General features: G+C 44.7%; 1 pseudogene across 1 annotated transcript; it reads left to right on the plus strand.

Annotated features, from left to right (window-relative positions):
- Positions 1 to 4,796: 4,796 nt before the first annotated feature.
- On the plus strand, positions 4,797 to 6,124 carry LOC308261931 (eukaryotic translation initiation factor 3 subunit E-like; annotated as a pseudogene). The gene has a single exon. The product of its transcript is annotated as a eukaryotic translation initiation factor 3 subunit E-like (transcript).
- Positions 6,125 to 8,038: the final 1,914 nt, after the last annotated feature.

Genomic DNA, 8,038 nt, shown 5'->3' on the forward strand with positions numbered 1-8,038 from the left:
CCCGCAAAAAAATAAAAATAAAAATAAAAAATACAGCCGGGCATGGTGGCGCACGCTTGTAATCTCAGTACTTGGGAGGTTGAAAATATAACTAACTAAATAAATAAATAATAAAGAAAAAATAAAGCTGGGCATGGTGGTGCTTGTCTATAATTCCATTATTTAGGAGACTGAGACTGAATGATCACAGGTTTGCAGCCAGCCTCAGCAACTTAGCCAGGTCCTCCACATCTTAGTGAGACCCTATTTCAAAATAAAACAATACAGCCGGGCGTGGTGGCGCACGCTTGTAATCCCCGCGCTTGGGAGGCGGAGACAGGAGGATCGCGCAGGTTCGAAGCCAGCCGCGCTGGCGTAAGAGACCCTGTTTCAAAAATATAAAATAGATCTGGGAGTGTAGCCCGGAGGTAGAAGGGCTTCCAGGAACCCCAGTACCACCAAAAAAAAAAAAATAATAATAATAATAATAATAAATAAATAAAACAATACATTAGGGCTGGGAGTATAGCTGAGAGACAGAATGCTCCTGGGTTCTATCCCTATTATGGGGAGGGGGTGCAGGAGAAAGAGGGGGAAAAAAACTCCTCAGAATGCAATAGGCAAAGAAACCATGGATGCAATTCCAGTCTACACTCTGGTCCATTCTGTGCCAGAGCCAGGCCTTCCCTCTTGGGTAGAACCAGGACATTCTGCCTCCAAGTTACACCCCAGCCCTATTTTATTTTATTTTGAAACAGGGACTCACTAAGTAGCTGAGGTTGACTACAAACCTGAGATCCTCCTGTCTTCGCCTCCCAAATACTGAGATTACAAGTGTGTGCCACTATGCTCAGCTGTATTATTTATTTATTTATTTATTTATTTATTTATTTTTGTGGTACTGGGGATGAATCCCGAGACTTTCTGCCTCCGGGCTACACCCACAGACCTACTTTTTATATTTTATTTGGAAATAGGGTCTCACTAAGTTGCTGAAAGCCTCACTGAATACCTGAGGCTGGCTTTGAACCTATGTAATTCTCCTGTCACAGCCTCCCAAGTACTGGGATTACAAGCGTGCGCCACTGCGCCCAGGCCGGCTTTATTTTTTCAATTCATGTTTATTTGAGGACCTGCACTGTGCTAGGGGTTATTAGCTAGTGCTATGCACTGGGACAGAAATACAGCCAAGATAATCCACACACACTTTTTCCATTGTACACAGTTTAGTGGATGAGATTAGACAAAAATAACTATATATAGTAAAAATAAGTGCCCTTTTTTGAGCAATATAGGTAAAGATGGAGACCAAATGACCCATAAGGCATCCATCAGATAGAGAGGCGGGTGATGCTGTTCCCAAGAGAGGCCACACTTCTTCTAGGTCCTAAAGGATGAGCCAGTGATTGCCTTGGGGATGAGGTGAAAGGTTTCCTAGGTAGAGGGATTCGCATGAGCCATAAGTGAGGCATGGAGAAATGGCAGCTCAGGGTGTTGGTGGTGAGCTGCCTTGCGAGCTGGAGGACAGGGCAATGAACTGGGTTTGCACCGTGATTACCAGGAGGCCAGCTTCCCTCTGCCAGGCTCACGCTTTCTATTTCTGGGTTTCGATTCTTAAACAACCAGACTGCTGTGAAATAGGACTTCTGTTTATTCTTAATTCAGACAAGAGTAGGAAACAGTGATTAATAAATAAGTGAGAGAAGCTTATATCAGATATCCTAGGCTGTGCCAATAAAGGAATGAGTCACCAGCGGCCCCGGGAGGAAGGAGAGAAGAATGTCCCTCGCCATTGCAGCTGTGGGAGGGCCTAGGCATCCTTTCCTTTGTCAGGCCAGTTCCAGGCACCGTCTCCCTTATCCCCTGTACCATCCTCCAGCCAGGGCCCTGGTGTTGCGGCCCCTGTGCCCAGGCCCTGGGTCTTGCCACCCCATGCCTCTCCTGAGTGCTGAGCGGGTCAGCAGAGACGCCCTGGGGGCTGGTGGTGGAGAGCAGGGCTGTGTCCTGAGCTGATTGTCAGGGCAGCCACGTTTCCTTCCCTACTCCTGTGCCCAGGGAGGACCAGGAAGGATGTAGCAGCCTCCCCTCCTAGGGCTGAACCCAAATGATGCTGCTGATGTGAGTGTGGCTGGGGGCATGCACACGGGCTGGGTTGAAGGTTTAGCATAAAAGCTGAAACTAGAGGAGAAAATCCTAACTGGCCAGAGGTGCACACCAGCTAAGATCTTGGGGGGCAGCAAGGGGCAGAAAGTCAAATTCAACACAAGAGAGACAGAGGGCTTGGAACCTGGCTGGGATCGGGCGCCAGGACAGGGGTCAGGGATCATGGCTGGGACAACACCGCCTGCCTTCAGCTGATTCACTGGTTGCCAGGGGAGTGTGATTGGTGTATCAGACTGGCTCACACGTGAGTTCACATTCGCACTGGCTCACACTCGTAGGGGGACAGAAAACACCCAGGCTTTCCCCAGGACAGACCCAGTCTGCAGCACACATGTTCTGTCCGCTCACATTTGCCTCTGTGCCACGCACCAAGAGTCCTCACTTAATGACAAACCCAGCCGGGCGTGGTGGCGCACGCTTGTAATCCCCGCGCTTGGGAGGCAGAGACAGGAGGATCGCGCAGGTTCGAAGCCAGCCGCGCGCGTTGGCTTAGGAGACCCTGTTTCCAAATAAAAATGTAGAAAAATAGTTCTGGGAGTGTAGCCCGGAGATAGAAGGGCTTCCAGGAACCCCAGTACCACCAAAAAAAAAAAAAAAAAAAAAAAAAAAAAGACAAACCCAGTGGGTTAAGTTTGTGTTACCCAGAGCTTCAGGCATGTGGAGATGCAGGTTCCTTCTGCACCCCTCCGTCTCTGCAGGACCCAAGCGGAGCTGAGTCGGTGGGGACTATTCTCCTCCCTTGTCGGGTTGGAAGCCTTGTTGCCAGAACTGGCTTCCCTTTTTCCAGGAACAAGTCAGTCCATTCATGAGAGATCCGGTGCCAGCCTCTGAGAGCCCACAGTTTAGGAAGCAGTATGAGACCAGAAACCTAGGCACATTCTTGGAGTGTTTAGAGGAAGGACATCTATTTTCAGCTTTCTGTATGACCTAGTTTCTTCTAATAGGCTTAATAGCTACAACGAAGTAAAACTCATTTTTTATTTTTACAGTATTGGGGATGGAACCCAGGAGCATTTTACTTCCAAGCTAATAACCCCAACCCTATTTTTTATTCTTCATTTTGAAATAGGATCTCACTAAGTAGTAGCTGAGGCTGGCCATGAACCTGCAATTGTCCTCCTATCTTAGCCTTCTAAGTACAGAGATTGCAAGTGTATACCACCACACTCAGCTTAAAACCCATTTCTTTCTTTTCTTTATTTTTTTTTTTTCTTTCCTGTACTGGGGCATTCTACATCTGAGCTACACCCCCAGCTCCTATTATTTATTCGTTTTTTTTATTGTATGTGTGGTACTGGGAAAGGAACCCAGGGGCATCCAACCTCCAAGCTACACACTCAGCCCTAATATATATATATATATATATATATATATATATATATATATATTTATTTATTTTTTGGTACTGGGTACTGGGGTTCCTGGAAGCCCTTCTACCTCTGGGCTACACTCCCAGAACTATTTTTATATTTTTATTTGGAAACAGGGTCTCTTAAGCCAGTACAGCTGGCTTCGAACCTACGCGATCCTCCTCCTGTCTCTGCCTCCCCAAAGCGCGGGGATTACAAGCGTGCGCCACCACGCCCGGCTTCTTTATCTTTATACTATATTTTGAAACAGGGTTTCACTGAGTTGCAAAGGCCTCACTAAGTAGTAGCTGAGGCTGTCCTCTAACCACGATCCTCCTGTCTCAGCCTTCCAAATGCTGGGATTACAAGTGTGTGCCACCACGCCCGGCTTTTATTCTTTATTTTGAAACAGAGTCTTATGAAGTTGGAGAGAGCCTCACTAAGTAGCTGAGGCTGGACCATGAACCCGTGATCTTTGGTCTCAGCCTCCTAAGTACTGGGATTACAGGCACGGGTCACCACGCCCAGCTCAAAACCCATTTCTAAACACCCAGACAAGTGCCCTGCATGTGCTTACTCAACTCTGCCCTGCACCCGTTGCCTGCTCAGGGTGGGCAGCCGGCCAAGGCACAGCGCTTCCTCCTGAAGCCATCATGGGAAGAAGGCTCGCAGCCCTGTAACCCAGGACCTTAAAGAGAAACTAGAATTTGAAGTGCTTTTCCATTCACCAACTTGCTGAATAAAAGGAATGTTTGGGACATTTTCATACACCTGAAGTGCATAATAATGAGTACTATTTGAGGTTTCTTTCTAGCTAGGGGAGAGGCAGTCTATGTTGGTCTTAATCACACCCTCCCATATAACACAGGACATGATGTTTCAGTGAAAAGAAAGGGGAATTTAGGTTAGAGAATAGAATACAAAGTTCAATTTTGCTAGCATTTTTTCCCCCCGCAAAGCTAAAGATTAGCTGGGCTTGGTGGCACAGGCCTGTAAGCCCAGTACTGAGGAGGCTGATACAGAAGCATCACAGGTTCAAGGCCAGTCTAAGCAACTTGGGGACACCCTGTTTCAAAATAAAAAATAAAATAAAATCTTGCTGGGCATCATGGCGCACGCTTATAATTCCCGTATTTGGGAGGCTGAGACAGGAGGATTGCAGGTTCTGTTTCAGAATAAAGAACAAAAAAATAGGGCTGGCAGCCGGGCATGGGTGGTGCATGCTTATAATCCTAGTACTTGGAGCTGTCTGTCGGCGCTCTCAATAAAGTTTTCCCAAACCAACTCTTCTTCTTCTGTGGCAAGATGGCGGAGTATGGCTTGACTCCTCGCATCGCGCACTTTTTGGGTCGGCATCTGGTCTTTCCGCTCCTGGAGTTCCTCTCGGTGAAGGAGATATATAATGAAAAGGAATTATTACAAGGGAAATTGGATCTTCTTAGTGATACCAACATGGTAGACTTGGCTATGGATGTGTACAGAAACCTTTATTCTGATGACATCGCTCATGCTTTGAGAGCAAAAAGAACCACAGTTGTTGCACAGTTACAACAGCTTCAGGCTGAAACAGAACCAATTGTGAAGATGTTTGAAGATCCTGAAACTACGAGGCAAATGAAGTCAACGAGAGACGGTAGAATGCTGTTTGACTACTTGGCAGACAAGCATGGGTTTAGACAAGAATATTTAGATACACTCTACAGGTATGCAAAATTCCAGTATGAATGTGGGAATTACTCAGGAGCAGCAGAATACCTTTACTTTTTTAGAGTGCTGGTCCCAGCAACAGATAGAAATGCTTTAAGTTCATTCTGGGGGAAACTGGCTTCTGAAATCATAATGCAGAACTGGGATGCAGCCATGGAAGACCTCACACGGTTAAAAGAAACCATAGACAATAATTCTGTGAGTTCTCCACTCCAGTCTCTTCAGCAAAGAACATGGCTCATTCACTGGTCTCTGTTTTCTTCAACCACCTGAAAGGTCGTAATAATATTATTGATCTCTTCCTCTACCAGCCATAATACCTTAATGCAGTTCAAACAATGTGTCCACACATTCTTCGCTATTTGACCACTGCAGTCATAACAAATAAAGATGTTCAAAAACGCCGGCAGGTGCTAAAAGATCTAGTGAAAGTTATTCAGCAGGAGTCCTACACATACAAAGACCCAATTTCAGAATTTGTTGAATGCTTATATGTCAACTTTGACTTGGATGGGGCTCAGAAGAAGTTGAGGGAATGTGAATCAGTGCTTGTCAACGACTTCTTCTTGGTGGCTTGTCTTGAAGATTTCATTGAAAATGCCCGTCTCTTTATATTTGAGACTTCTTGTCGTATTCACCAGTGTATCAACATTAATATGTTGGCAGATAAATTGAATATGACTCCAGAAGAGGCTGAAAGGTGGATTGTGAATTTGATTAGAAATGCAAGACTGGATGCCAAGACTAAATTAGGCCATGTGGTTATGGGTAACAATGCAGTCTCACCCTATCAGCAAGTGATTGAAAGGACCAAAAGCCTTTCTTTTAGAAGCCAGATGCTGGCCATGAATATTGAAAAGAAACTTAACCAGAATAGTAGGTCAGAGGCTCCTAACTGGGCAACTCAAGATTCTGGCTTCTACTGAAGAATAGATGAAAAGAGAAAGATGAAATAATGAAAACTATTATATACAGGGTGGTATACATTTTAGAAGCAATTATAATGTATTCAGTATAGATTTTGGAGAACTTGAATAAAATTGTGTCTGGTTCATTTAAAAAAATAATAATAATCCTAGTACTTGGAAGGCTGAGACAGGAGGATCCTGGTTCAATGCCAGCCTCAGCTACTTAGTGAGCCCCCCTGCAACTTAGTGAGATTCTGTTTTAAAATAAAGAATAAAAACAAAATATTGGGCTGGGGGTATAGCTTGAAAATAGAATGCTCCTGGGTTCAATCCCAAGCACCACACACACACACACACACACACACACACACACACACCCTGCTGGGGGTACAGCTCAAAGGTAGAATGCCCCTAGATTCAATTCCTAGTACTGCAAACTAAACAAACAAACAAACAAACATACAAATAAATAAATATAAAATAAAATTTAAGCAAACATACAAATAAATAAATATAAAATAAAATTTAAGCAGAGTGGCATACCCCTGTAATCCCAGTACTTGGGAGGGAGACTGAGACAGGAGGATGGCAGGTTTTGGCCAGCCTCAGCAATTTAGCGAGCGGCCTTCTGTAACTTAGTGAGATACTTTTTTCAAATAAAAAAATAAAATAGGGCTAGGATGCAGCTCCAAGGTAGAATACCCCTGTGTTCAACACCCCCAACAAACAAACAAACAAAACCCAGAGATCATGCCCAGGGCTTTGTGTATTCTAGGATATTAGGCAAGTATTCAACCCCTGAGCAACATCCTCATCCCAGGAAATTTATTTATTTATTGGTGGCACTGGAGATTGGACCCAGGGGCATTCTACCTTTGAGCTTCACCCTCAATCCTTTATTTATTTATTTATTCTATTTAACTTAATGTGGGGATGGAACCCGGGGGCTTTCTACCTCCAGGCTATATTCCCAGACCTATTTTATATTTTATTTGAAAATAGGGTCTCATTAAACTGCTGAGGGCCTCATTAAGTAGCTGAGGCTGGCCAAAAACCTGTGATCTTCCTGTCTCAGCCTCTCAAGTACTGGGATTACAAGCATGTGCCACCATACCCAGCTTATTATTTTTTTATTTTGCAACAAGGTCTCACTGAGTTATCACATGCTGGCCTTGAACCTGTGATCCTTTCTCAGTCCCCACCCCCCAAGCACTGGGAGGACAGGCATTCATCGCTGTGCATGGCTGAAAGCTCAAGTACTTATCATTTATTTATTTATGTGTATGTGTGTGTGTGTGTGTGTGTGTGTGTGTGTATGTATGTATTTAGTGGTCCTAAGGATTGAACACAGGGGCACTCTATCACTGAGCTACTTCCTCAGCCTTTTTTTTTTGGTAGTACTGGGGATGGAACCCAGGGCCATTCTACCTCTGAGCTACACCCCCAGCCCTATTTATTTATTTACTTATTTATTTATTTATTTATTTATTTATTTACTTACTTACTTACTTATTTTTGCAGTACTGGGGATGGAACCCAGGGGCATTCTACTTCCAAGCTACACCTCCAGCCCTAATTTTATTCTTTCTTTTTTGTTGTTGTTGTTCTTTTTGGTGGTACTGGGGATGGAACCCAGGGGCTTTCTACCTCCGGGTAATACTCCCAGACCTATTTTATATTTTATTTGGAAACAGGGTCTCACTAAGTTGCTGAGAGCCTCACTAAGTAGCTGAGGCTGGCTTCGAACCTGTGCGATCCTCCTATTTCAGCTTCCCAAGCATGGGGATTACAAGCGTGTGCTACCACACCAAGCTTTATTCTTTATTTTGAAACAGGATCTCACCAAGTTGCAAAGGGCCTCACTGCTGTCTGCAAACCCAGTTCCTCCTGTCTCAGCCTCCCAAATACTGGGATTATAAAGGTGCACCACCA

This window comes from Muscardinus avellanarius (assembly GCF_963383645.1).
Source record: "Muscardinus avellanarius genome assembly, chromosome: 1".
NCBI classification, from domain to species: Eukaryota; Metazoa; Chordata; class Mammalia; order Rodentia; family Gliridae; genus Muscardinus; species Muscardinus avellanarius.